Here is an 11,494-nt window from a genome sequence, read left to right on the forward strand (position 1 = left end):
ACGTGAGTGATCCTCAGATATGTACGCAACTTTCATTCAATTTGAGCATTTTCATTTGAGCAAGTCTGGTGCCTCGATAAAATTCGTCAATACGAACTGTTCTGTTTTGACAGATTCTGCCTTTTATTTCGCATTGCCTCTTTTGCTATGTTGGATGAATTTCTTTGATCCATTAATGTCCAGTAGCTTTATGCAATGTCCAGAAGTGTTAAGAATGATTGTGTCACCTCTGAACATGTTAATTTTTATTGTCGCTAACCCTCTAATGAGTTGTCCTAAGTTTGGTGTGGAGGAAGTTTTCAAGGATCAAGAGAGGAGTATGATGCAACATGATCAAGGAGAGTGAAAGCTCTAAGCTTGGGGATGCCCCGGTGGTTCACCCCTGCATATTCTAAGAAGACTCAAGCGTCTAAGCTTGGGGATGCCCAAGGCATCCCCTTCTTCATCGACAACATTATCGTGTTCCTCCCTGAAACTATATTTTTATTCCATCACATCTTATGTGCTTTGCTTGGAGCGTCGGTTTGTTTTTGTTTTTTGTTTTGTTTGAATAAAATGGATCCTAGCATTCACCTTATGGGAGAGAGACACGCTCCGCTGTAGCATATGGACAAGTATGTCCTTAGTTTCTACTCATAGTATTCATGGCGAAGTTTCTTCTTCGTTAAATTGTTATATGGTTGGAATTGGAAAATGATACATGTAGTAATTGCTATAATGTCTTGGGTAATGTGATACTTGGCAATTGTTGTGCTCATGTTTAAGCTCTTGCATCATATGCTTTGCACCCATTAATGAAGAAATACATAGAGCATGCTAAAATTTGGTTTGCATATTTGGTTTCTCTAAGGTCTAGATAATTTCTAGTATTGAGTTTGAACAACAAGGAAGACGGTGTAGAGTCTTATAATGTTTACAATATGTCTTTTATGTGAGTTTTGCTGCACCGGTTCATCCTTGTGTTTGTTTCAAATAAGCCTTGCTAGCCTAAACCTTGTATCGAGAGGGAATACTTCTCATGCATCCAAAATACTTGAGCCAACCACTATGCCATTTGTGTCCACCATACCTACCTACTACATGGTATTTTTCCGCCATTTCAAAGTAAATTGCTTGAGTGCTACCTTTAAAATTCCATCATTCACCTTTGCAATATATAGCTCATGGGACAAATAGCTTAAAAACTATTGTGGTATTGAATATGTAATTATGCACTTTATCTCTTATTAAGTTGCTTGTTGTGCGATAACCATGTTCACTGGGGACGTCATCAACTACTCTTTGTTGAATTTCATGTGAGTTGCTATGCATGTTCATCTTCTCTGAAATAAGAGCGATCTACCACCTTATGGTTAAGCATGCATATTGTTAGAGAAGAGCATTGGGCCGCTAACTAAAGCCATGATCCATGGTGGAAGTTTCAGTTTTGGACAAATATCCTCAATCTCAAATGAGAAAATTATTAATTGTTGTTACATGCTTATGCATAAAAGAGGAGTCCATTATCTGTTGTCTATGTTGTCCCGGTATGGATGTCTAAGTTGAGAATAATCAATAGCGAGAAATCCAGTGCGAGCTTTCTCCTTAGACCTTTGTACAGGCGGCATAGAGGTACCCCTTTGTGACACTTGGTTAAAACATGTGCATTGTGATGATCCGGTAGTCCAAGCTAATTAGGACAAGGTGCGGGCACTATTAGTATACTATGCATGAGGCTTGCAACTTGTAAGATATAATTTACATGATACATATGCTTTATTACTACCGTTGACAAAATTGTTTCATGCTTTCAAAATCAAAGCTCTAGCACAAATATAGCAATCGATGCTTTTCCTCTATGGAGGTCCTTTCTTTTACTTTTATGTTGAGTCAGTTCACCTATTTCTCTCCACCTCAAGAAGCAAACACTTGTGTGAACTGTGCATTGATTCCTACATACTTGCTTATTGCACTTATTATATTACTCTATGTTGACAATATCCATGAGATATACATGTTACAAGTTGAAAGCAACCGCTGAAACTTAATCTTCCTTTGTGTTGCTTCAATGCCTTTACTTTGAATTATTGCTTTATGAGTTAACTCTTATGCAAGACTTATTGATGCTTGTCTTGAAGTGCTATTCATGAAAAGTCTTTGCTTTATGATTCACTTGTTTACTCATGTCATATACATTGTTTTGATCGCTGCATTCACTACATATGCTTTACAAATAGTATGATCAAGATTATGATGGCATGTCACTCCAGAAATTATCTGTGTTATCGTTTTACCTGCTCGGGACGAGCAGAACTAAGCTTGGGGATGCTGATACGTCTCCGACGTATCGATAATTTCTTATGTTCCATGCCACATTATTGATGTTATCTACATGTTTCATGCACACTTTATGTCATATTCGTGCATTTTCTAGAACTAACCTATTAACAAGATGCCGAAGTGCCGATTCTTTGTTTCTGCTGTTTTTGGTTTCAGAAATCCTAGTAACGAAATATTCTCGGAATTGGACGAAATCAACGCCCAGGGTCCTATTTTGCCACGAAGCTTCCAGAAGTCCGAAGAGGAGACGAAGTGGGGCCACGAGGTGCCCAAACCCTAGGGCGGCGCCCCCCCCCCCTTGGCCGCGCGGCCCTGTGGTGTGGGGCCCTCGTGCCCCTTCCTGACCTGCCCTTCCGCCTACTTAAAGCCTCCGTCGCGAAACCCCCAGTACCGAGAGCCACGATACGGAAAACCTTACTGAGACGCCGCCGCCGCCGATCCCATCTCGGGGGATCCAGGAGATCGCCTCCGGCACCCTGCCGGAGAGGGGATTCATCTCCCGGAGGACTCTACACCGCCATGGTCGCCTCCGGAGTGATGTGTGAGTAGTCTACCCCTGGACTATGGGTCCATAGCAGTAGCTAGATGGTTGTCTTCTCCCCATTGTGCTTCATTGTCGGATCTTGTGAGCTGCCTAACATGATCAAGATCATCTATCTGTAATTCTATATGTTGCGTTTGTTGGGATCCGATGAATAGAGAATACTTGTTATGTTGATTATCAAAGTTATGTCTATGTGTTGTTTATGATCTTGCATGCTCTCCGTTACTAGTAGATGCTCTGGCCAAGTAGATGCTTGTAACTCCAAGAGGGAGTATTTATGCTCGATAGTGGGTTCATGCCTACATTGATACAGGACGATGTGAGAAAGTTCTAAGGTTGTGTTGTGCTGTTGCCACTAGGGATAAAACATTGATGCTATGTCTAAGGATGTAGTTGTTGATTACATTACGCACCATACTTAATGCAATTGTCTGTTGCTTTGCAACTTAATACTGGAGGGGGTTCGGATGATAACCTGAAGGTGGACTTTTTAGGCATAGATGCAGTTGGATGGCGGTCTATGTACTTTGTCGTAATGCCCAATTAAATCTCACTATACTCATCATAATATGTATGTGCATGGTCATGCCCTCTTTATTTGTCAATTGCCCAACTGTAATTTGTTCACCCAACATGCTGTTTATCTTATGGGAGAGACACCTCTAGTGAACTGTGGACCCCGGTCCAATTCTCTATACTGAAATACAATCTACTGCAATACTGTTCTACTGTTTTCTGTAAACAATCATCTTCCACACAATACGGTTAATCCTTTGTTACAGCAAGCCGGTGAGATTGACAACCTCACTGTTTCGTTGGGGCAAAGTACTTTGGTTGTGTTGTGCAGGTTCCACGTTGGCGCCGGAATCCCTGGTGTTGCGCCGCACTACATCCCGCCGCCATCAACCTTCAACGTGCTTCTTGGCTCCTCCTGGTTCGATAAAGCTTGGTTTCTTTCTGAGGAAAAACTTGCTACTGTGCGCATCATACCTTCCTCTTGGGGTTCCCAACGAACGTGTGAGTTACACGCCATCGTGGACCCCGGTCCATTCTTTTACATCTGAATACAATCTACTACAATCATTCTTCTCTACTGTTTTTCGCAAACAAACATCATCTTCCACACTATACATTTAATCCTTTGTTTACAGCAAGCCGGTGAGATTGACAACCTCACTGTTACGTTGGGGCAAAGTATTTTGATTGTATTGTGCAGGTTCCACGTTGGCGCTAGAATCTCTGGTGTTGCGCTGCACTACACTCCGTCACCAACAACCTTCACGTGGCCTTCATCTCCTACTGGTTTGATAACCTTGGTTTCTTTCTGAGGGAAAACTTACTGCTGTGCGCATCATACCTTCCTCTTGGGGTTCCCAACGGCCATGAAGACTGTTTTCTGGCGCCGTTGCCGGGGAGATCAAGACACGCTGCAAGGGGAGTCTATCACTTCCAATCTCTTTACTTTGTTTTTGTCTTGCTTTATTTTATTTACTGCTTTGTTTGTTTCTTTATATCAAAAACACAGAAAAATTAGTTGCTTTACTTTATTTCATTTATCTTGTTTACGTTCTCTATATTGAAAACACAAAAAAATTAGTTACTTGCATTTACTTTATTTAGTTTACTTGTCTTTATTACTGTTAAAATGAATACTCCTGAGAACACTAAGTTGTGTGACTTCACTAGCACCAATAATAATGATTTTATATGCACTCCTATTGCGCCACCTGCTACTACAGCAGAATTCTATGAAATTAAACCTGCTTTACTAAATCTTGTTATAAGAGAGCAATTTTCTGGTGTTAGTTCTGATGATGCTGCTGCCCATCTTAATAATTTTGTTGAACTTTGTGAAATGCAAAAGTATAAGGATGTAGATGGTGACATTATAAAATTGAAATTGTTTCCTTTCTCCTTAAGAGGAAGAGCTAAACATTGGTTGCTATCTTTGCCTAAGAATAGTATCGATTCATGGACTAAATGTAAAGATGCTTTCATTGGTAGATATTATCCTCCTGCTAAAATTATATCTTTGAGAAGTAGCATTATGAATTTTAAGCAATTGGATAATGAACATGTTGCCCAAGCATGGGAAAGAATGAAATCTTTGGTAAAGAATTGTCCTACCCATGGACTAACTACTTGGATGATCATCCAAACCTTCTACGCAGGATTAAATTTTTCTTCGCGGAACCTATTGGATTCAGCTGCTGGAGGTACTTTTATGTCCATTACTTTGGGGGCGGCAACAAAGCTTCTTGATGATATGATGATTAATTACTCTGAATGGCACACGGAAAGGGCTCCACAAGGTAAGAAGGTAAATTCTGTTGAAGAAACCTCCTCCTTGAGTGATAAGATTGATGCTATTATGTCTATGCTTGTTAATGGTAGATCTAATGTTGATCCAAATAATGTTTCTTTAGCTTCATTGGTTGCCAAGAAGAACATGTTGATGTGAACTTTATTAAAAATAATAATTTCAACAACAATGCTTATAGGAATAATTCTGGTAACAACTATAGGTCATATCCTTCTAATAATGGTAATGGTTATGGTAATTCTTATGCTAATTCTTACAACAATAATAGGAGTGTACCCTCTGGTCTTGAAGCCATGCTTAAAGAATTTATTGGTACACAAACTGCTTTTAACAAATCTGTTGAAAAAAAGCTTGGTAAAATTGCTATTCTTGCTTCTAAGGTTGATAGTTTTGCTGCTGATGTCGATCTTTTAAAATTGAAAGTTACGCCTAATGAAGATAAAGATATTAAGTCATTTGCTACAGCAAACGCTATCCAAGTTCGAATTAATGAAAATATTAGATTGATGGCTGAATTGCATGCTAGGTGGGAAAGAGAAGAAAAAGAAGAAAAACTTGCTAAAGAAAATAATGTAGCTAAAGTTTGGACTATTACCACCACTAGTAATGATGATGCTTCACATGTTGCTAAACCTCCTACTATCAATGGTAAAATAATTGGTGTTGGCAATGTTTCTACTCCTAGTGCAAAGCGTGCAAAACTGCCTGAAACTGCTAAAACTGCTGAAACTGTTTGTGATAAAACTGCTGAATTTTTTCAAAATATTGGGGACAATGATCCCATTGCTGTAAATCATAATGGTTTAGATTTTGATGATTGCCATATCTCTGAAGTTATAAAGTTCTTAAAAACTTTCTAGAAGTCCTAATGCTAGTGATATAAATTTGGCCTTTACAAAACATATTACGAATGCTCTCATTAAAGCTAGAGAAGAGAAATTAAAACTTGAAACTTCTATTCCTAGGAAGTTGGAAGATGGTTGGGAGCCCATCATTAAGATGAAGGTCAATGATTTTGATTGTAATGCTTTATGTGATCTTGGTGTAAGTATTTCTGTTATGCCTAAGAAAAACTATAATATGCTTGACTTGCCACCATTGAAAAATTGTTACTTGGATGTTAATCTTGCTGATAATTCTACAAAGAAACCTTTGGCGAGGATTGATAATGTTCACATTACGGTTAACAATAACCTTGTCCCCGTTGATTTTGTTGTCTTGGATATTGAATGCAATACATCTTGTCCCATTATTTTGGGAAGACCTTTTCTTCGAACTGTTGGTGCTATTATTGATATGAAGGAAGGTAATATTAAGTATCAATTTCCTCTCAAGAAAGGTATGGAACACTTCCCTAAAAAGAGAATGAAGCTACCTTTTGATTCTATTATTAGAACAAATTTAATTCTTTGTTTACAGCAAGCCGGTGAGATTGACAACCTCACTGTTACGTTGGGGCAAAGTATTTTGATTGTGTTGTGCAGGTTCCACGTTGGCGCCGGAATCCCTGGTGTTGCGCCGCACTACACTCCGTCACCAACAACCTTCACGTGGCCTTCATCTCCTACTGGTTCGATAACCTTGGTTTCTTTCAGAGGGAAAACTTACTGCTATGCGCATCACACCTTTCTCTTGGGGTTTCCAACGGACGTGTGCATCACGCGCCATCAGGCGCGCCCCAAATTGCTTTGGGAGACGTTTTGGGGGACGCGACTGGAGATGCTCTTAGGTTGTAAAGTGGACACATGGCATTATTTTTTTGCAAAGCATACCAGCTCACAATTTTTTGCCTTTAGAGTGTTTCACTAATCACTGATGCCTTTAGAGTGTTTCACTATAGTATGGTATGCTTTCTTAATGGTGAAACACAGCATCTGATGTTTCGCTAGTGTGGCATTTTTTCTTAGTGGTGGTAAGCTCACCAGCTATGATGACCTTTCAGGCACTCTTATGAATACATGGTTTTCAGCAGACGCATTATGTACTTTCCGAACTTCTATGCAGTATCCACTTACCTGTGTATCTTTTTGTAGATTGTTGTCAGGGCATCTCCAGCGGCGCGACGCATTTCGGATGCCCAAAAGTGGTCGCGAGCGTCCGTTTGCGTCGCCCCGCGGACATATTTTGTTCGCGCGTCCGTTTGCGTCTGGGTGTGCTTCCACCGGGGCGACCCATTTTTTGAATTGCAACATAGTTAAAAACTTTCAAAGCAGTACATATGAATGCATAAAAACTATAGAAAGTAGATCTCTAGGCCTAGACTACTTGCTTCCTGACGGGCCGACACCGTCGTTGCGTCGCTCCGTCGCCTGCTTCTCCGCCGCCTCCCGCGCGGCCGCTATGGCTCGGTGCGCCGCCGCGTCCTCTTGCAGGCACTGCTCCAGCCTCGCGTTGGCGGCGTCGTCCTTCAGCGTCTTGAAAGACTCGACGATGGCCCTCTGCTCCGCCGCCTTCTCCTCCGGCGTAGGCGCATCAGAGTCATCGGAGGACCAAGATATCTCCGAGTTAGAGTCCTCTGCTGCAGTGGCGGCCGCCAGCCTACGCTGTTCTAGGTCGGCGTCAACCGCCGCATGGGCCGCCCGCTCCTCCTCTGCTTCCTTCTCCGCTTCAGCCAGGGCCGCGGCGTCCCTGACCGGGTGGAGGAGGTCGGTGCTGTCTTCGGAGTCGAACCCGTCGTCGGAGCTCGAGGCCGGGGGAGGTGGAGTCGGAGGTGAAGGTGGAGGTGGAGGCGCGACAGCCTGGCCGCGTCCGGCGCTGCTCATGGTGGATCTGCTAGGGCTGAGCGGAAGCGGCGCAACGGCAGCGGCGACTAGGGTTTTGTGGGGAGGGGATGAGATGCTCGCGCCCCTGTTTATATAGGTCGGAGGCAGGGCGACGGCCGCGCCACGCATGGCATCACCATTACTACGTGCGCAGAGGTAGGCGACGGCCGCGCGGCACGCGAGGCATCGCCATTAACGCGGCCGCAGACTGCCGAAGCGACGCCTCGGCGCCAGTACTGGCGGAGAAGACGCATCGACGCTGCGTCACTGCCTGGTGGGCCAGACAAAACGCGAGCGGACACTTGGCGCGACCGCCGAGCGTCCGCGGAGACGCAAACCTGGCGCATATTTGGGCCAGCTTTGCGTCTCCGCGGACGGCCCGGTCACTTTGCGTCGCCCCGCTGGAGGTGGTGCCAGACGCATTTCCGGTCACGGCGGACGAAAACGGTCGTTGAGCGACCGTTTGCGTCGCGCCGCTGGAGATGCCCTCACACGAATTGTTGAGCTCTGTTGTTTTAGTTTTAGGTATGGACTGTTTGGCATCCAGTAGTTATTAGTAGATACTACCTCCGACCCAAGGAATAAGGCGCACGCGTATTCCAAGACGAACTTTGACCGTAAAAATTGAGCAACAAAATCTTGATTATATTATATGTAGTTAGTATCGTTAGATTCGTATTGAAAAGCACTTTCTAATGATGCTAATTTCATACAAACAATATTTATATATTTGAAGCAATTCTTGGTCAAACAAAAAAACCGGAAAACGAGGGCGCCTTATTCCTTGAATCGGAGGGAGTAATAGATAACTTAGAGATCATATGTTCTTAATACACAGTAATACTTCAGTTGATCATCTGAGCAAGTATGAAGAAGAAGAAAAAAATCAAGAAAGCAAATGCTGACAGCGAGAAGAGGAAGAGGAACACCAAATCAGATAAGCAGGTACAGGATAGCCAAGTAGAGGATAGTCAATATTTGTCGAAGATCAATGTAACTTAGATTTTTTTTTTTTTTTTTTTTGAACAAGTGAAGGCGCCGGAGACGCCAAATTTCATTCAACTCATAGACATTGTACAGCATGTATTACATAGCCCTGAATTGGGAAAGATTGAAGCATTAAGATGTTGGGACAGAGGCTATTCCTATGAGCTGAATTAGAACAACTGAAGATAGGCGAAGACAAAGATTGCCTAATCGCCTGATGAGCACAGTTATGAGCTACTCCGTTGAAATCTCTTTTAATATGAAATACTGCTGCATCAAGAGATTGTGTGACCTGTAAGTAATCTGCAATGTGGCTTCTTATCTCCCAAAAAACTTGTGGACCTGATGCACATGTTGAGGCTGCAGCCTTTGCCAGAGAGCTATTATCTGTTAAAAATGTCACCTTTTGCAAGCCAAGGTGAGAGACAATTTTTGTTGCAAGCAGCAGAGCTGTAGCTTCAGCTTGTAGCACTGAACGTGTAGTAGAAGTGGAGGCCTGGATAAAAATTGTTGCGTTGTTGTTCTGTTCCTGTAGATCGCAATATATACCAATGCCTGTAGCAATTCTATTCGCCATCCCAGGGACCTTTCTAGTCTTCCAAGCTGCATCTGTGTAGATCTTCGAGCCCTTGATAATCTGGTCAGATTTTAACGTTTCTCCATAGGCTGGTAGTCGAACCTCTGGAGGATTTGGCTGATCATGCACCTGCATAGAGGAAGTAAGAGTATGTGGTGCTTTGGAGCATTCCTGTTCCTGCATAGCGAAAACACCCAGTGCATCAATCATCTCAAGATTTTGATTTATTGCCTGCGCCATGTGGCGAATCTGATATGGTTCTCCTGATTTCCTGCCAAAAAGATTATCGTTCCGAGATTTCCAAATACACCACATAAATGTCAATATATTTGAGAGGGAAGCATGAGGGTGATTCATTCTTAAAAAGTTCAGAATTATTTCCGTGAGTGAGCTGCAATTTATCACTAGATTCTCTGAACGAATGAACCAAGGAGCACTAAACCATGCAGCTTTAGAAAAAGGACAAGTGAAAAACAGATGCACATCATCTTCTTGCACACCACATCTAGCACAAAGTTTGCTGATATGCACTGAATACTTACCAGCCCGAGCACCTGTTGGCATAGCTCTCCTAAGAAATCTCCATCCGAAAGTCTGAACTCTTGGGGTCAGTTGTTTGTTCTTCCATATCTGGTTCAGAAGTTGAATTGTAGCTGGCTGAACTTGCCTCGGTGTTGGTTCTCCTGTATCCTGCAAATTTTTAAGACAAGCACGATATGCACTTTTAGCATTACATTTACCTGATGGGGTTAACTCCCAGCATAGAATATCTTTATCCGGTGATTGGATGATTGGTGTTTGTTTAATTTCAGTCGCCATTGGTTGCTGAAATAGCATGTCAATAAGCTCACAGTCCCAGGTTTGTTGATTTGGAAGCCAAAGGTCTTTCACTTGGGCTGGGTAGACGTAGTTTCCAGATTGGATGATGAGAGCATCATAGATGTGAGCCCAACCCTTGCACCAAGGGCTACTCCAAATAGATATATCACCTAGGGTTATTTGGTAAAAAGAATGGTTTTTAAGAATAGGAAGAATTTTTACTATGGAAGACCAAAAGGCTGATTTTGGAACATTTGGTTTTGGGCGCCAAATGGAGGAGTCTGGGAAATATTTGGATTTGAGCACCTCATGGAGGAAATTATTTGGTTGTTCGGCTATTCTCCAAGCCGCCATGAGAATGAGAGCTTGGTTCACGGCTTGAAGATTCCTGATGCCTAGTCCTCCTTCATTCTTTGGAGTACATATATCCTTCCAGGCTCTCAAACAAAGACTTTTTGAATTTGTTTCTTCTCTAACACCTGTCCACCAGAAGTTTCGAATGATAGCCGTGAGTTTAGCAATAAATTTTTTGGTGAAGAGAATGTTGGACATGTAGTAGACCGGTATGGACGCAAAAACAGATTTGATAAGCTCCAATCTTGCTGCATGAGAGAGCTTATCGGCTTTATACGTAGTGAGTTTGGATTTGAATTTGTCAAAAATGAAATTGTAAGCTGATGTTCTGTTCTTGCCAGGTAGAATAAGAGGGTGGCCAAGATGGATAAAGTTGCTATCAATATTTTGCACCGGAAAAATTTGTTTTATTGCATGGATGGTGGAGGAAGAAACATTTTTGCTAAAGATAATACCAGATTTGTTCCAGTTTGGTGTTTGGCCCGAGTGCATGCAGAACTCGTGCAAGATATCCTTCATACGAGTTGCTTCCTGCTCTGTAGCTTGCCCACATACTAACAAATCATCTGCAAATAAAAGAGAGTGTATAGAGGGGCAATTTGGTCCAAGGGTTATACCTGCAAACGAGTTAGTGGACATAGCTTCTTGCAAGGCAATGGATAATTCGTTTATAGCAAGAACAAATAGATAGGGAGACAGGGGACATCCCTGTCTAATACCTCTGTCACCCCGAAATCTCATAAAAGGTTGGCCATTAATAATCACAGAAAACGTCGGCGAGGAAACACAAGCATAAACCAAATTTATAA

Source organism: Lolium perenne, chromosome 1, assembly GCF_019359855.2.
Source record: "Lolium perenne isolate Kyuss_39 chromosome 1, Kyuss_2.0, whole genome shotgun sequence".
Lineage (NCBI taxonomy): Eukaryota > Viridiplantae > Streptophyta > Magnoliopsida > Poales > Poaceae > Lolium > Lolium perenne.